Source organism: Anser cygnoides, chromosome 11, assembly GCF_040182565.1.
Source record: "Anser cygnoides isolate HZ-2024a breed goose chromosome 11, Taihu_goose_T2T_genome, whole genome shotgun sequence".
Classification (NCBI taxonomy): Eukaryota; Metazoa; Chordata; class Aves; order Anseriformes; family Anatidae; genus Anser; species Anser cygnoides.
Window position 1 is genome coordinate 15,799,004 of NC_089883.1, and position 19,021 is coordinate 15,818,024.

At 38.0% G+C, this 19,021-nt stretch overlaps 1 protein-coding gene across 4 annotated transcripts in view; it reads left to right on the forward strand.

Annotated features, from left to right (window-relative positions):
• Nucleotides 1–19,021, forward strand: part of RORA (RAR related orphan receptor A) — a 414,152-nt gene that overhangs the window by 305,433 nt on the left and 89,698 nt on the right. The gene's annotated exons all lie outside the window — the stretch shown is intronic.

The window sequence follows — 19,021 nt, forward strand, 5'->3', positions numbered from 1 at the left end:
AAACAGGGAGCGCAATACTGCTGCTTTCAAGCAACACTAATGAGGATAAATTTTGTCCACCCAAAAATGCAATTTTTCACTCAGTGGATTAAACAGACTTTAGAAGTAAAAATTCTTACCTCCTGTCTATTTGTAGAACTATTCTTTCTTGGGGTCACATGCTGATTTGTTAAGTTATCCATCCTATATAACATTTAGACCAGTGAAGTCAGATATTAGAGGCAAAACCCTATCCCATCTTCTGTACCAAGGGGGACTTTTGGTGTTGCAGTTATCTTTTGACTGGAGAAAGATATGACTGACATTTAGATTCTTTTCCAGTCGTTTAATTCAAACTAATACTCATAATACAACTTCTTCCTCTCATGTTTCATGGTCTGAATAGACAAGTAGATAGCTTAGATACGTAGCTTTAGCCTTTTCACAAATTCAGACAGGTGTCATTGCATCAGTGATAATAAAGATCTGAAATTCTGGGGGAACCAAACGCTGCAAAGGACCATCAGCCATGACGTATTCAGTATTTCACCTCCAGCATCTTAATCTTAAATCTTGCCATATTTCATGCAATGAGTGTGATGACCTCTACCACACCACTTGTGTCTCAGAACTGTCACAGAAATAAATCACCTTCTTTTTCTTCAGAGCACTTTTATATTCTAGACACTGACTTTCTTAGAAGAGTTTGACTTGACTACTATAAGAGTGAGGAGTTGTTTCCTGCTTATGTACCCAGAAGGCTAACACTGTAATGAATCCTTGATCTTAGGAATCTTCTTTCTCTCACTATTTGAATTTCAGTGAACCCCAGTTAAAGGCTTCAGAGGAGTTTGATTATGTAGCTGGAGTCCATATCTGTATGGAGGTCCAGGTACATTGAGTTATTTGCTTACCTGACATTTTTAAGATAGAAAAAAGCACCACGTATTGTCACAATTTTCTATCTGTCTTCAGAAGGCCATACAAGTACTCCCACAGACCTCTGGAGGAAGCTCTTAGATTGGTACAATGTTGTACAGCAAAAAAGAATTAAGACCCCTAGCCTAGTCCTGCTGACATACCTGTGAGCAGAGCATGACTGGAGAGGCAGGGACCTGTTTGGGGCTCTCTAGCATGGACTGCATTAACCCAGGTGCTACTTCGAATTAGGGACAGCTCATTGGGTTTTACTTTTCAGTGAGAGTACACCTACAGATCACTGTCAACATACAGGTAGCCCTTTGAGAGCTAAGTCCAAAACTCAGCAGCCTACTTCATGCACTTAGACTATGTCATTATCATTCGGAGAGAAAAAGCATGTTTCTTTTGGCAGTCCCAGGGATGGATAGCCAAGTACCTCAGTTCCTGTACTTCAACCAGGTCACTTTTCAGAAAAAAGGACTTTTCAGTGAAATTTAAGATGAAAACCTGCCAATCCAGTCTGGTCCTCTTGTGCCTTTGTGGGTACGGATTTACCTCATTGGTAATGGATTTTTTATTATTTTTTTATTTTTTTGCTTTTTTTTTTTGACACTGTTCTCTGCTGAATCTCTGTCTCAGAGTCAGACATGAAAGGCCTCTACAAAAAGATGCATCTCATTCTCTGATCAGCTAAGCTGTTGGGAAGTTCAGCTTCGTCTCAAACACGTGTACAGAATACCTTTCTTCCTGAAGTAGAATTAGGTCAGGACAGCTATGCCTTCACAGGACCTGGTCAGGATTGGTGTGAACTTTCACATTGCACAAAGTTACTGTCACCTACTCCCTGAACTACCACAGGTTTTGACAAGTTTTGTTAATGTGTGATACTGGCAGAAACCATGCCTTGCAATTATACTTATTAGATTCCATTATGATATGTACATAAGTAAGAAAGTCACTATTAGTGATCTATGAACTAATTTGTTCATCCTTTATTATCTCTACCTGTAATACAAATGTACTTTGTATTATATCCAATGTACTTTGGTATTATATTCAACACTGTATATTTTATATTTTTATAACCCAGGGTATAACCAGATTTAAGAAACAATAGTTTTACCAAAACCCTCTATAGATTAAGACTCCTTTGTAACACTATGCAATATATTTGTCCTTTATTTCAGATTTTGGAAATGTTTCCAAAGCTAGCCACTAATTTTAAAGACAAGAACTCCGAATGGAGAATTAAGTAGGGAGTGTATGCTTTGAATCTTTTTCACCAAACAAAAGCCATCTGCAAGAAGAGCTGGCATCTTTGTTGACAAAGAGTGGAAGTAGACCAACCCCTTCTGCTATCTGACGGGATATCTGCTCTCTGATGTGGTATTCCACACCAAGCACACGGCCTTCATTCCCACATCAAGCTCTGTATTGATTCCTATACTACTCTTCTAGTAGGCCTTGGTCTAGAGAAGTATCTTGAGTCTGTATTTTAACGAGACTGAAATTCAGGCTAAGTGGTCAATTCATGTTACAAGCTTACAGTGCAGCTGGATTACAGGTTTGATTAGAGAGCATAGGGAGATAAATTTGGCTTTATGTTAGATAAGCTCAGATGTTGGACTTGGCATAAAGTTCAATAGGTGTTTCAGTAGGTACCTGTAGTCCTGATAAGTCCCTGAGACTTTCCGGAGCTTGGAGTGCTGCTGCTGCACCACAACTATCCCAAAAAAGAGTGCCTTGTTCTTTAGGTGTAGTCATGCTCTTAATACTGTCATGAGCAGAGATCCCTTCCTAAATGAGGTCCTTCATATCTCCAAGGGGTTTCTAACAAGCAGTGTTCTTCTCTTAGCAGCGGAGAGGATGATATGGGACATGAGACAGCTCTTCTGCTTTTAAGGTGTCCAAATATCCTAGAATTGTTTTTCACCCAAGTTCTACAAGCATATTAAGGTTTGCAGCTTAATTGAACCCAAGACCTGAATTTCTGTTTTTCTCTAACTTTATTTTCCTTGTTACCAGTATGGTATATGACCAGTAGTCTCACTGCTAATGATTTCTTGAGGTATGTTAGTTATTCTGTTTAATTGCATTAAAGGGAAAATAAGTTTGATTTTTTTCCTGATCTGATTCATAATTACTACATGAGATGCACAGTCTACTTCCTGTGTTTCGAGTCCCAGCTGAAGTAAGTAAATGACACTTTTCCTCACAAGATAGGAGGCTGCAGAATACTGATGGTTAACAGGATCTGCTGTTAGCGCCAAGGCCTAAAGAGAACAGGTGAAAACTAAACCCTGTCCCCTGAGGCCAGTAAAATAGCTGTTTGGTCCCCTGTGTGTAACCTCCTAATAACTTTACTGGGCAGCCTTAAGATCCCTTGGGGGCTTCTCTGCAAGAGCACTCCCTCTCTTTGCTCAGATAGCTTATTAAAAATGATTTTATAATGAAGTTGCCTCAAATAGCAGCTACTTTCCTACTTGTCCTTGAAGCACTGTTTGCCCTGCTGAAGAATCCTAAGACAACTATCTAGGGCTTTTCTCTTGTTCAAAACTTTTACTGAACTACTGCTATACTTGATTTTTTTTCCTGTGAGCCAAAGAAAACCCGTTCAGCATCAGCTAGATACTGTACCTTTAATTCAACTTTGAAGACACCCCTATAAAAAGTTTGTTTTGGGTGCTGTCACCATCAATCAGTAAGTTTTATTCCCTGCCACACAAAATACTATGCCAGTGACTCGTTTGTCACCTGATAGAGAATGAATGTTGCTTTCTTGTTCTAAATCTGTTTTTGCACTTTGGGTATTTTACAATGCAACCACTGTGAAAACAAATAAGAAGTGCTGTTGCTTACAACTTTCTTCTTTAATATCACCCAGGCTGAACAAAGTACAGTGTGGCATAGTTTGGCTCTGAACAGTCTGAATCTAGGTAGCTCTAACTATACATACTGAGGAATATCAACACACTGAAAGCCTTCTGAGCACATACCTAGGAATAGGTTCCTAAGAGATAACTATCCTTACTAAACAAAGATGGTCATGCTCTCCAAAGACTGATTCAATTTCTGTTGAAGTTAAGGGGAGGCTTCCTCTCATTTCATTGATGTGGGACCAGACTTGGTGCAAGACTGGTCCATCTGATTTGAACTGTTTCTTAAAGTCACCTTAGTCTTTATAGAAAGGTAAGTCTTTGTTTCTGTGAGTGGATTGTCACTAAATACAGCAAGGTATTTGGTTTTGCACAAGTATAAAATTAGGGTTAAAATATGATCTTTGGGTCCATTGTGTTCAAAGATCAAAAGTCAAAGCCTTTTTCCTAAGGTACATGTTTTATTCCTCTGGACAATAGCACTGCTACCTTTCTTCAATACAGTGAGAAGAGTCTGTCCTTAGAGCTCTCTGCTCACAGTCATTTCATTTCATGACATGGTTTCTTATAACACAGTACTACATTTCTGTTGTAGTAAGGCTGAATTCCAATGATTCTAAAGCAAGCTGTCATATGGACTTCTCCAAGCTTGGTATCTGATCCCAAAAAAGCACATTTTATTATCTGAATTTTGAAACCAGTGACTGATTCCATCATTCCTAATAGACTCGCTTATTTGACAGTGCATTGCTAGACTTTTGCAGTCACCATTCTGAAACAACTGTTGGAACCTGAAAAGGACTTTTTAATCTACATTGATGTCTAACCTTTTCAGGACTGTAAAAATATTGGAAGCTCTTGCAGCTTTTCTCTGAGAAGATCGATCTGAAATTATTTAAAATTTTAACCCCAGTTATGGACAGTTTCATGCCGAAAACATATAAGGCAGATCTTTATGGCAGATCAGTTAGTCACTCTAACTCATACTGAATGGCTTGTTCTTAAACTTATCACCAAATGGTGATATTATGTGAAACCACTATTTTAAAAAGTCTGCTAAAGTAATGAAGCATAGTTGGTAATGCTCACCTAAAAAGGACAAAAAACCTCAAAGAGCAGTGTGGGTCAGTTTGAGGAACTCAGGTTTGGAGTTGAAAAGTATGAATGGAAAGAGATTAGCCTGAGGTTGAATAGAATCCTGATGCAAGTTATGGTTAAAAAGGAGAGTGGGTGATTCTTGGGTTTTATAATAATTGAGTAATGGATCAAAAGGTAGTGGCAGATACTTTGGGTCAAGTTTCAGACAGAGTGTATAAATGCTGTCTGTATTTGCATTGGTAATTTGCATGAGAGCTGGAAAGATGGTCATCAGCTTACCTAACTGATGATGACGTAGAAAATGCATATGCAAAATTCTTCATTCAGCCAGAAAACGTGGTGCCTGGTGTTATTTTAGTATAGGGGAGTTGTTTAATTTCCTATTGTGTTTTAATTTAAAACAGCAGAAGAAATACAGCTGCTTTCATGATACAACGAAGCAACACATAATTTTTCTGTAATGCCATAATGATTTCCATTCAATCAACTGTATATGCACTATGAAAACATAGTTAAAATATGCATGATTTTGCAAATACAGATGTGCCTATTCGTACACATTGAAATAAGCATCACAATATTGAGATTACTTTTTGCTAAATATATTTTATATGCGCATAAAGAGACAGAAAAAGTCAGTAAGTATCAGAATTACATCCTCCAGTCTGAACATCATTCAATTCCAGTGTGACTATGTTTCAGTACTTTAACTCTTGCAATTGTAAGTTAAACACCAAAGTTGCACAATCTAGATTTGGTGTTGAACGCCGATGCAGTCATCTCGCCTTGAATTACTGTATTGTCTGGTTTTGGGTTCACTGTTTGCTTTATCAGATTAGTAGATCTTACCTAAACAGAAACTAGGGGTTTAAGGGATTGCATCTGGGACTTCAGTAGTCTTTCTGTCTTTAATTTACTGCTATTAGTGGTAAAAAACATTGACTTGAGTGGAAATAGAACCGAACCTTCAGTGAATTATTGGAAAAAAAAAAAAAAAAAAAAACAACCTAAGCAGTATATTTAAGATGTGAAGTGCTAACTAGACTTGAAGCCTTGGCAAAGAGCTTGACAACTTTGCTGCAAGAACTGATGCTGTTATGAGACCTTTTTGCTATCTGGTTTAGCTTCCACTGTGTGTGTAAAGGCTTCTTGCTTAAGGTTAACATATGCTATCAGATTCAGCAAGCTGTAACAATATGACTTGCTGAACAACAGAGCAGACACACCCTTAAAGCATATTTCCTCTCTCTCTTTTTTTTTTTTTTTTTTTTTTTTTTTTTTTTTTTTTTGAGGTATTTACCACTGACTTCAAAAGCCAGTTCAGAACAGTGGTGGTATACTTGCAGTTTTCTGGAAATTCAAATTAGGCTTTACTTAATCTCTGTGCAACAGGGGAAGGGAAACCTCTGGTTTCAGAACGCCAGTGTATTACCAGAGCCATTTTGTGATTTCCTTTTAGATAGAGTCATCGGTTGATAACCATCCTTCCCACCAATGTTTGTCTGAAGAAACTGTTTTCTTATCTTTGTTACTGTTACCTAACTGATAAGTAGGTGTGATATTTGCTGGCTGCAAAGACAGCTTTTACAGATAAGGCACGTTTCCTGTTTAAACTCTTAACATTTCTTTCACCCTGACCCCTTTTTCCTTTTCTCCCCCTACACTGCCAACTTACTCCAGAGTTATGGTCCTTGAAATAGAAGTGGAAGTAAAGTGGTCATCCAAAAATACAACTTTACATGCTGTTTAAGGATGTAAAGAGCACTAAAGCTTCATTCAATCTTGTTTTACTGTTGAACAGAGTTTCTGATACTTCAAAAAATATTTCACTGAAGTAGTTTGGGTTTTTTCAGCAATTTTCACAAGGAAGATTTAAGAAAAAAAAAAAAAAACACCTCTTTAACACAGTGAGTAGTGAATAGTCGTTCACATGAGATGGTGATGACTTGGCTTTAAGAGCTGGGCTAGAAACAAAGCAGTGAACTTTATGTTTCCATGTCCTGCTAGAACAACTTCACCACCTTTCTGTCAGCTGTTTTGAGAGTAGATTTTGATACAAAATCCTGTCCTTGATGAAGTGGTAATGTACGTTCCTGTAGAATATTTCATCTTTGACAAGTTCATATTTCAAAATGAACAATGTCACCAGAAAATCACCAGCCATTTCTAACAGAGGGAACTTTAGAAAACAGACACAGAGAACCTTGACCTGGGAACATAGGATTTGCCAATTTAGTAATATTCCTTGTGAAACTAATACCTGTAATTCCCAGTTTGCCAGGAAAATTCCCTTTGCTGCATATTAATTTGCTGCTTTTCATTGTCATCAGAAGGGAGGTTGTATGATGGTCGCTTGAGGTAGGAGCCTGTTGAGTTTTTTGTAGACTGCTTTCCTCACTCCAGTGTTAAATCAGAAGTTAGACTGTGGTCCAGCCTGGTAAGCGGTATTGCATTCTGCTAAGTGCCAAGCTAAGATGGCTTATATGTAGCTACTTACGTTCTTGACTCAAGCTATTGAGTTCCTTGTCTTGAAATCAAATCACCAAGCTGAGAATAAGAATGTGATTGACATTTTACTGTATATCCAGAGTAATCAACAGAAGACTATCGACATATTTATTTCTATTGTAAAATGGATGGGCATAGGTTGTCCATTAAATCTTTAGTGTTCTTCTGTGTCAGAATTGGCTTGCATATATAATAGTGGCACTTGCATGGTAAGCATCCAGATTATGCTTCATAGTGCTCTTTTTGAGAACCAAAAGGTCTATTTAGCAGTAATAATTTGATTAAGTGTTAGTTTGACATGGACTGCCCCTGCTGGTGGGATTTGGGCAATTGGTGAGAAACTTTGATATCCTCTACAAAAGTTTGTAGAACTAGTATGATTCCATTCTTCCTCTTTCCTTTCCTGTCTTTGTGTTAATCCCACCCAAAATCTTTCTCCTAGGTACTTGTCATTAAAACAAAGGCGCTACCTCTAAATAAATTAACCGAGTGCAAATGTAATTTGCACAAAGCAAAAATAAATAAATAAATAAATAATCAGTATGCTGGTTTTGAATAACATACCCCAAAATAGACGTTCCCTTTATTAGGTTAGTTCATTGCTGTATAAAAAAATAAATGAAATACAGAAAACGTTTTTAATTGAGTATTTAAATAGTTTTAGCACAAATTAGTCTTTTCTCCTTTTAGTTTCTATTGTTTTCCAGTTTAGAATCACTGAATGGTATAATAGACAGCTCCTTCGATGAGTTTTGTCTGTTTGCCACACATTTGCTTCCAAATAGTTTTGAGGTTAGATTTCTATTATGATTGCTGTTACTCTTAGAGCTTGAGAGAGAGAGGAATAAAAGGAAAGGAGAAGCAAAAAGAAAAAGGAAGGGGCTCAGTTACTATTGTCCAAAATGTTATGTGCAGATCTGACACATTTGCACCTGTTAGGTAAGAAGAGACACTGAAGCTTCAGCTGAAGTAGGTGGTGACCAAATTGTGCATAAAGGAATGGCAACAGGAACTGAGTGACGGCAGACTTTGTGTTTGATACATTAAAGTTGCTAAACTTCATCTTCCTTCCAGTGAGGTTGTAACTGAACACACTATTACCTACATACATCAAGCTAAGCGTGTCCTGATTAAAGTAGGATTAGAGCTGAAGTTCTTTGTCTCTTTCAAAAACGCACTTCTGAGATGTTTTGTGTAGGAATCTCTATGCAACAAAAAAGTTGGAAACAAGAAAAGTGGAAAATTGTGTATTCTTCAGAGTCAGTAGAAATACTGCCATTGGTTTTAGAGACAGAAGATTCTGTTCATTCTGTTCTTTGCAAAGTGGTATAGCTTCTCCTTTATGCCTGAAACGGTATACCATGCTGTACCTAGCTGTTTGCTGCTGTTGTACAGGAATTAATTTCAGTAACATCAGGAACTAGGATCTTATCAGAATATTTGCCAGTAGGTTAATGCAGTTCTCCCAGACCAGTCTATCAATGGCTGTTAGCTTTGTCTGCTTTGCGTTATCAAATGCAGTACTCATGTCCTTAGGTGCTTTTAAATACATTTCCAAAAACATCTATATTTCAAGTTTTTAAAAAGTAAAAGCAATTCTATTAGCTGTTGTATCAACCCTTCATCAATTATTTAATATAAATATGAATCCTAAACTATTTGATTTTAAGTATTTCGCAGATGACTGGGCTTAGTGTTGAGTAAATATTTGTTTCATTTCTAAACATGTGTTTTCATGGAAACAATCCGTCTATAACACATTGTATTTCTATGAAAACACAAGCTTATTAAATGGCACTCAGTTTATATTTTCATTGCAGTCATCTTGAAATTGGCATATTCACTGTGTCAGTGTTTTGTGATGTAAGCTTAAAACTGTCAGACTGTGTATGCTCAGACATGAAAAGGTCTGGAGTCTCATACACAGAGGAGGAGGAGAAATTAGGCTCTTGTCATTTAGCAGGTGGCGGTAATTTAGGAGTGTTTGTTTATGAGGCTTGTATTAAGATTGTATTAAGATAATAGGAACTTTTAGTCTGAGTATACTCAAATATTATAAGCTGATAAACAGGCGGCTTCTGTGTCAAAGTTGTGGAGTCATTTGTGCTTACTAAGGACTGACTACAAATATCAGGGTTGTTGGTGGAGCTTCAACTGTCTTCGCACGTTTCACTTTATCACTCAGCTCATGCATTATAGAAATTGCTTTAAAAAGCAAGGAAGCTGAGAGAAATGGCATCACATCCCTGTACACACCCTAGGCTACTGGAGCTGACTGATCTTCAGAACTACAGCAAGGGCTTTGGCATTGCCTAGCCATTTGGGAGCTGTAACTGCAAGTTCATGGATCACATTGTAACAGGCTGAAAAATTACTTTCAAAGCAGCCTGGCTCCTGAAGACAGAGCCTTCTAGGTAACGTTACAGCAACCAAGTCCCGTGTGTCAGTAAGACGGGGCATGTTGAATGAACTGTGGTTTATCATTAAAATCAACTTTTCTTCTATAAAACTGTTCTATGTTTTATAGTATAAACTGATGGTGATCATATCACGCTTTAATTGAGTGTGACTTAGAAATGGCTCATTCTTCGTGTGTGCAAAAGTTTCCAGGAGTAATCTGCAGGTGTAAGTGCTGTTGTATTTATTATCATATCAGATGGCGCAAATAATTAGGAAAAGATAGTTGAATATTTAGTTTATTACTCCTATAGGAAAATGTACACACATTTTACATGCACATTTCAATTATATTTTCTCTTCTTGTAATTGTAGAGATGTCTTTCATGCATTTTGGTGCAATAAGTTTTAAGTTAAAGGGTAGAATTAACAATGTGGTTTGTTTCATTTTGTTTCCAATCCTAGTGGACAGATTTAAGATCCAGTTTTCACACTTTGTGGGAAATGTCTTTGAACATCTTTTTGATTTTATTCTGTGTTTCTCTCTTCTGTGCTCTAAAACCAAAGCCAATTTCTCATGGTTGGAAGAAAATGTAGCACTTGGCTCAAAGTAGTATGGATAGATGCTCTAAGTTCCTTACATCGTGTTTGTGTAGCACCTGCTCATATTTCAAATGCTCTCTGAGGGAACTTGTCCATGCTTGTTCCTCTGTGGAGTCTCACACAGAGCTGTGAGAAAGCCCTGATTCCTAGCTGAGCCTCCCTGACTGCTGGGATGTCTGTGTTAGACCATGGATCTTCCCTTTGTAGATCAAATTGCAGACCCTGATTCTTTCTTGGGCATCACTTGCATATAACTTTCTGAATTCTGTCCTTATGCTCATCTTCTGCCTCTCAAACTGTAGTTGATGACAGACATCCACCTGGTGACAAGCTTAATGATTCATGAAATCCTAGCCCTCAGGGAACTTGCTGGTTATTTATTGTTACACACAAACAAAAAGCAGAAAGTAAATTAATCATTTTCAGATTTAGGTGACTGAAATGGTTGTTTGAATATCTGAAATAGGTGGTGAATTTTTATAGACATTTGCATAACAGTCATTTTTCATTTAGTCTTACTGCTAGACACGCTGGATATGCTGAGGTTGGCTGTAATTCTGCTGCAGTTGCCAATATTTTTTGAGTATTGAGCTAAGTGTGTGTCATAGGTGGTGTACCACATAGCTTCATACCAGTGCAACTGTACTCTGATGCCATTTAATTTTAAGGGAAGAAAGAAAACCATATAGGTGCTGCTGAGCCATGATGTCAAACACTTTATACTGCTTATGCTCTGTATTTGTACTGTGAATTTTCACCACATAGTAACAGAATAAGTTTCTGATTTTTCCCCAGAATATCTTTCTTTCTCTGCCATCTCTTTACCAGAATAACAGAAGGAAATGATGGATTCTGAGCCTTACCCAAAAGTCAGAGGAAGACTTACTGGAGATTTAACAATATCTGTTCTGATTAACTTTGATACAGTCTGTGCCAACTCCTCAGTACATGTTTAGAACTTATTCCTAGCTGAACTTGGGATAGGTCGAGCATAAAGATTCCAGTCTGGAACACTAAGGGCACATGTATTTTAACAACTTGTGTAGATCAAAGGGAGCAGTTCTATAGGGCAGAGAGGCTGACACAGGGGATCTGACATTAGGGTGACATAGGTGTTTCAGAGGTTATTTGTTTACTTGAGAGTAGGTCTGATCTAGTCTGAGGAAGCCCAATGCAGCTGGAGTGCATTACATATGGTCTGGGAGCACATCTTTCAGTTCAGTTTCCTCTGAAAGGAATCCTGCTCAAGTGCTCTGAGGCCACTTTGCAATGGAAGCTGAAACATAATGAAGTGATGGGGAGAGTTGCTTCAGAAGCACGCTCCTGATCGGAACCAAGACCCTGTCGGCAGTGCACACTGACAAGCTAAAAGTGTAATTTCAGAATGGGTTTGCAGAACCAACTCAGCTATGCTACCTGTGGCCAGTCTCCTTGCTTTCCTCCACCCTTTTATGTTCTTTCTGAAGTGTTCTCCATGGCTGCTGCCCATTTCATTCACATCATGGGGACAGCTAACTCCTTCATTTCTCCAGAAGAAGAGAAATGTTTTTCTCTTTTCTATAATGTGGAGCATTCCTTCATTATTCTGTGCAGTAACTGCTGAGGAATAAAAATCTTAATCAACATCTCCCCTATTCAGAATAAACTGATGGTTCAAGAATGCTCTTTATGCTGTTCCTCATTAGGGAGAAATTCATAAAGTCAGATTGATCTTCCTTTTTTTCCTTTCTGTTGTGTAGCGTAGCCAGTATAAGAACCCAGAGTTCGTTCCAGTATGGAGGGGAAGTGTTGGAATTATCACCGTATACACAGAAAATGTTTATTGGGGTAGAGTGGAGAGACATTATTGTGCCCCAGCATATGGTAAAATGGACACTGAAACACAGCTTTTAATGCTATTCTGTGTTATTTTTGTCTGGATTTCAGGCACAAAGCCTTCGTTGCTCTATATGTGGTTTACATTGCTTACAGCATGGAGATCCATGAAGAACAGAGGAACAGAGGGAGGTGTTCTGTAAAGAAAAGTTTTCTGCACAGAATCCATTTTTTTTGTGTGCAGATGGGACCTTTTCCTTGTTGTTACCTATGCACATACAGTCATTGAGTCAAAGGCTGTTTTGGCAGTTTTATGTGCTGTGGAAAGCTTTGACTGCCTTTACTCACTCAAAACTAGCCTTGGTAAATACTAACTTGGTGTAGTTTGTTGAAGTACTGACGTGTTGTTTGGCTGAGTAACTTGTAAAAAAAAAAAAAAAGAAAAAGACTGTGATAATTAGCTCCTACAAGATAAGGTTTTCTCTCATATTTGAATACATGAATTGTCATTTGCTTCCAGGCTCTCAATAAGCATATCAGTAGCTTCTCACAGTTGTTTTCTTTGGTACCTGGAACAGTTCAGCTATCTCTAGTGACTTTGTCCATCTGACTGTTCGTAGTGAGCTAAAAAAAGCACGTTCCTACCCTTCTTTCCTGTAGCGTTACCTGGAGCTGGGTCTCCAGAATCTCTGCAGGTTTTGTGAGGATACAATTTCTCTGAGTCACTGTTTTTGTTCTGTTTCAGTGCCAGCTCATTCTCTACAGTCAACTTTGTTTCTTCACCCTAAAAGTATCTAAAAGCATTAGGCACTAGTTATGTGTATGTTCAGGTCATCATAACTTTGGCATTTCTTCTAAACATTTTGGCTAAATATCGCTGTCCTTTTCTGTCATTACTTTAATTGTTTTATTTGTTGGCACTGCTAAGCGTTTATAGACTTGTTTCCTTTTCCTCCAAGTCGTCGTTCTCAAACGAAAGGTGAAGCCCCAGCAGAGAATGTATCATTTTTGCTCAGGATTTCAGTAGACTATATTTATCTAGCTTTCATCTTGTTTTTCCATGCTCTTTTGCAGACATATTATTAATTTGAATGAGAGGGAGTCATGGATAATGACCCTGTTGTGGCTTATGTATGAATGTGGTACTCTGTGTTTTGTTTCTTTACATCTGTGTTTTTAATGTTATATATCTTTTTTGTTTAAAAATATATATTTTAAGAATTTAAACATTACAAAAAAAATCTGGACATGTGATGATTTGGCTGGGAAGGCACTAACAATGGTGGCTGATGCAACCAACAGTTTTATTTTTCAGTCCTTTACATACACAAGCCAGTACCGACAGACCTTTTAATTTATGGTGCTAGCAGAGATACAGCCACAAGAACTGCTCTGTAATATCCTTTTAAACAGTAGTTTTCCTCTCCCTATAATGAAAGGTGTCTGTTTTATATTGTTGCCCATTCATCATTCCTCAGTCACCTGCTGCCTCAGTCAGTTACTTCTTAAATCTGAGTTAACCTTCTAATGTGATGCTGCTCTCCTTTCTTCCTTGTTCAAACGTATTGTTCCATTAACCAAGCTGTCCAATGTGAGTCCGGTTACCTATGACCATGTGGTGTAGGATTTTATCTATCTCTTATGCCTGCTGTTCCTTGGAGCCATTTTCACAACATCTTTGTGAATAGAAGAGCAAAGTACCTAGCTCACCATTCATTATGGGCTCTTGGTTTTGCTTTGTTTTCCCTTCTTGGTTTAGGACTGCACATTGTTCTCTAATTCATTCTGCAGTCAAGAATGGAACAATTAGCCTCAAACTCTCTGGCTCTGGCAGACGATTAATCAAAAAAAAAAAAAAAAAAACACAGAACAAAACAAAACAACAACAAAAAACACTTTGGTTGATAGTGCTATTCTATGAATTATGAGCTGACTGTAACCCAGGGAATATTTTTATTGTTCCCTGTACAGTGGCCCATCCTTCCTTGACTCAAATGCACCAGAAATATTAAGATTATTCACGTCATAGAATTTTAACCATTATGTTATTAAGGTTATTATCTCCTTAATGCAGTGTTTCTGAATCTCCTGTAACCACCTAACATGTAATCATCAAAAAAACACTCCATAATTCACTTTGGAATTCAGTATACTTTGGCAATTGAAGAGGGAGGTGGTAAATAAAGTTCAGAGCATTTTGGTAAACAACTGTTTTACAAAATTTTATTGTTAGAATTACAAACTTTTTTTTAATAAACACTAGACACAAAAAACAACTTTGTAGGGCACTACCAGTGACTGAGAATCTGCTGCACTTGGGCATTGATGCATACTGATATATCTGTGAAGCATATACTCATGTTACTTTTACTATTTGTACTTTTTTTGGTAATGTTTTTATAGGCCACTGTCCTATGCCATACTGCGGTCCCTAGCCAGCAGGCCGGCTACTTCCGTGATGTGTTTTTTTTTATTAGTTGTAGATTATTAGTGCTTCCAAAACAGCTTGAATGATATAAACAATTACCCGCCCCAACTGTATTTATTTCTGGAAGAAGTCCTGGCTTTGCTTACTAAACACGATCTGTTTTGCTTACTAATAAGTGTTATAAACCACTACACTCAACTTAGATCTATCAGCTCGTATCTGTCAGACTCTTCCTGAAAGACAACGTGAATCTGTAGTTCTGCTAGCTGGACTCAAGTATGATTCCCGTGATATGTATAGACAGATTTGTTTTCTTGAAAAACACTGTAATGAAACCCATGCTACATAAACCCTTTTTTCAGTCTGAGGAGCCACAGTAATGTGTCAGCTTCTAATAGCTGCTTAACTGTACAGGTGTATGTATGTGATCATTTTTCATCCGGCAGTACAAAGTTTGTTAGAAAGGTACTCTGCTCTTCCTACAGTGGTGCAAAAGCAGAGGTGTTGCAGAAGGACAAGAACCTGGGTCTGACTTGTGTTCTTCTCCACTCTTTATTGGATGATTGCTGTTCCCAAGGTACAAGCTATAAGGAATGTAATTTGCAAATAAAATCTTTAAAAATAATAATGCAGTTATAAGCAAATGGAAGAATAATCAGGACGTGCAGTGTATCTCTGGAGGACTAATAATGAAACTTGTTGCCAAGAGTTTTCACAGTGTTCTGAGATTTTCATCTAACATTTTATCTTTCATTCCTGATCAGCACACAGTGCTGTGCTGCCAACGGAAGTATAATAGCCCATGTCAAGATTGATTTGGTGTGCTTCTAATATGGGAGCCATAGCTTAGATGAGTACTCATTGTTAATAGGTTCATGTAGGTCCCACTTAGTGTTTAAATTGACTTCCAACTCATACTTCAAATTAACAATTTAAAAGATTAATTTAAAGGACTCAGTACCAATTACTGAAAAAAATAAGTCAAATTAAGTATAAATGAAAGATATTTTGGAGTAACTTGATCGGTCTTGGCATCAGCTTGGCTGTTGCTATTATCTGTAACTGGTTACAGAATATTCCAAGCGTGACCCTTCATGAATATTTCTCAGCGCACAGAAAATAATCCCTTCCTTACCTCGTCCACAAACTGTGATGTCTCAAAGGGGGCATAATTGCCAGCAGAGATCAGACTGTCTTTTGGGAGAGTAAGGACATCTTTTCATCTGAGTAAGGACGAATGCCAGATTTTGAGCAGAATCTATCCATGTGTTATCATAGTCATATGGAGGGTTTCCCCTCATTACTGTCAGAGCCAAGTAATTCACAGTTTTTAATATTTCAATATCTGAACAAGGCATAGAAATACTCTGATCTATAGAAGGAGAACCAAGACAGAAAATGAAGTGATACAAGTCCTTTTCCAGCTCCCACTTGTGGATACAATGGTTTGTGCGAATGTGCCTTGGTCCCCTTCTGGCAAAAGCAGCCCAATTAGCCTGGTTCAGCAATTCTGACTGCTTACATTTTTTTCTGATATAGATTAGGGAGTGGTTACTTGTTACAGCGGTAAACTGCCTCAGAAGCTGTCCTGCAAGCAGAAATTGAGGGGTTTGTTGTTATACAGCGCTGCTGATCTGAGAGCGAACTCAGTCGATGCTGTCAAAGCTAGTTTGCATCTGCTACTCTGCTGCTTGCTGTCCTGGTCCAAGTGGCACCTGTCTAGTTTAGGTACAGGTACACTGATACAAGTATCTTTTACTAAAATATTCTATGTCTGGGTTTAGGGTAATTAGCTGTACTGGCATACCGTGCATTCTTACTACCACGGTTTTAGTCAGCTCCATGCATTCAGAACAAAGCTTCCCCTTTCTCCTGATGACGTGAATGTTCTGCACCCACCCTCTGATAGATGGCTTTCTAACTGTCATGTAGACCACCTGGGTACTATGTGTTTACTGCATGTGCTCCTGATTTTTAATTTTTACTGCTGCCAACATCAGTATATAGGGTATGTTTTGGCATTGTCAGCTCATTGAATTTTCTGTGGGACAAAGTAGCCCCTGCTGCTACTTGAATGTAACTGCTTTGTTTTCTGTTAGCAAGCTTTTATTGTGGTGATATCCAGGCTCTAACAAATGTGCTTCTTTTAGATAGATCTTCAATTCACATTGCTCTGAAGATGATGTAGTAATACTGATTGATGCTACTGCTTAACATTGTTAATGTGTTAATGCTAATAACTTCCAATCAGAAAATCTTTTTTCTACTGAGTTATTCACACTTTGCAAATCTATTTCTCGCTCTCTTGCTGTAGAACTTAATCAGAGTCTTCTTAAACATGATCCCTTTCCTTCTGTCTGTTCTCCCCTCATGAAATGCAGGCTTGTAATAGCTGCTTCATGAGATGTGAAAATTAGTTTAGAAAGTCTTTCTTCTTTATCTGAAAGGCTTTTGCATTATTCTTTATGTAGAAGAACAGAGTATTATTTATTAAGACATATTTTCAGTTTAGAAGGCCAGGTCCAGCTAGTGTTAAGATAAGGATTCTGACGTTTAGGAATGAGTCTCAAGGGAAGGTAAGACCATGCTTTGTAACAAGCAGAGCTTACTCTTCTGTACATGCTTGCTGGAGCCAGGAGGCCAGAGCTCTGTAGGAAGGGTGAGAGAAGCTCTTCTTTTTCCCTGATGTTAGGAGATGAAGGAAAAAAAAATTAAGTATGTGAAGCATTCACTGCTCTAAAGGAGACCTTTGTTGAGTTGTTGATGACTTTGTTTTTGTGAAAGTTGCCCCTTAGACGTTGATATACTAATGCTACCACGTCCTTTTGCTTAGACTGCACCATCTTTGCTTGCCCTTGTCTTACCACTTTGCATAGCAGGAGGCTGCGGTGGGCCTTAAAGATTCATCATTGCAACTAGTGGCATTTTATAAATTCTAGCAAGGAAACTACTCAAGAGGAATACTAAAATAAAATAGAGCTATTACAGTATTCTCAGCCAAGATTGTATCATGAGCTTAGGAAGTTAATATTATAATAATAAACAGCTAGTGTGGGTAACAATAGCAGCAACCTTACAACAGCACACTTAGTATGTTCTAGCAACCAGATTAATAACCCTCCAGTGGCCTTAGCTAAGCCCTTCGATGGCAAGTAGGTGGTAAATACTATCCTACTATATCTTTATTGCTATTTTAAGTCATGTTACCTGAATGCATGATACCATGTGCTGAAGTTTTAGTGCAACACTTCTGAAGACTCCGAGATACTGTTTATAGCTGAATTGATCTTCTGTATAAAGAGCACACAGAGTGGCTGTACTTTTTCAATCCAGAAGGGAGAGCCCCTGAAATCTGTGTGTACCATCAAAATCTGTTTAGGTACTGCAAGATTTTTAGAGTATAAATAAAGTATCTCTTTTTCTTTGAATACAGGGTTTCTTTATGGAGCGCCAAGCTGCAAAACAGTCCCTCTTGTTTTTTCTTTTTTCTTTTGAAACCTTCAACAGTCACCTTTAAGAATCTGACCCTTATTCTTTTTGCTAGGGAGATAATTACTCACTCTCAACTGCTATCTCTAGAACCAGTTAATGAATGCTACATAATAAACAGAAGTAGGGCAGCTGGATGAGAACAATGCACAGGTGGGTAAGAAGACTTCATTTGGTGAGGAGATAATGAGCATGCGAAGTTGTGGTTTGTCTAAATACCACATTCACAGATAGCTCCCGCATTGTTAGTGTTCTTCCTCTCAATCAGTTTTTCTACTTGTTAAGTGGCAAGAGGAAGGCAGTTAGAAAAGGAAAAGAGGTTGCTTCAGAAGAAAGAGATTCAAGTAGATCATCGTCCTTTCCCAGACCTATCCTAAACATATTTACTTTCTTATGTGCTATTGTGCACCTTTCCAGAGGAAGCTGATTCTGCAGAGTAGTTCTGCAGATAATCACTGTTTTGCTGTGCCCCCCCCCCCCTTTTTAATCTCTTTGCAAAGCTTATACCTTCCCTCCTTTGCAAAATTGTGCCAAATCTAACCTCTTGAGGTGAAGACAGGATTTATTCTTGAAATATCAGTTTGTATGATGTTAGCTCTGAGAGAGAAGGAAACTGTCATAGCTCGGCCATTCCTGGTGTTGCCATGTGTATTGAACAGCTGCACTTTCCAGCTGGGTTTTACTACATACCACAATAAAGCAAGTCTGTCACAATGAAGCTCAGTGGCCAGTGTGTACACACAAAAAGGTAAGTAACACTGCTGTCCAGCTTAACAGTTTCAATGTGTAATACAAGTAAGTATTTCCTTTGCCTCACAGTCTCTCCATTACTGCAGTTTTCATAGACGTAGTGCATCTGCATTTTTGAAGCCAGTGCTAGGTCATTAAGAGATTGGTGTTGTGTGAA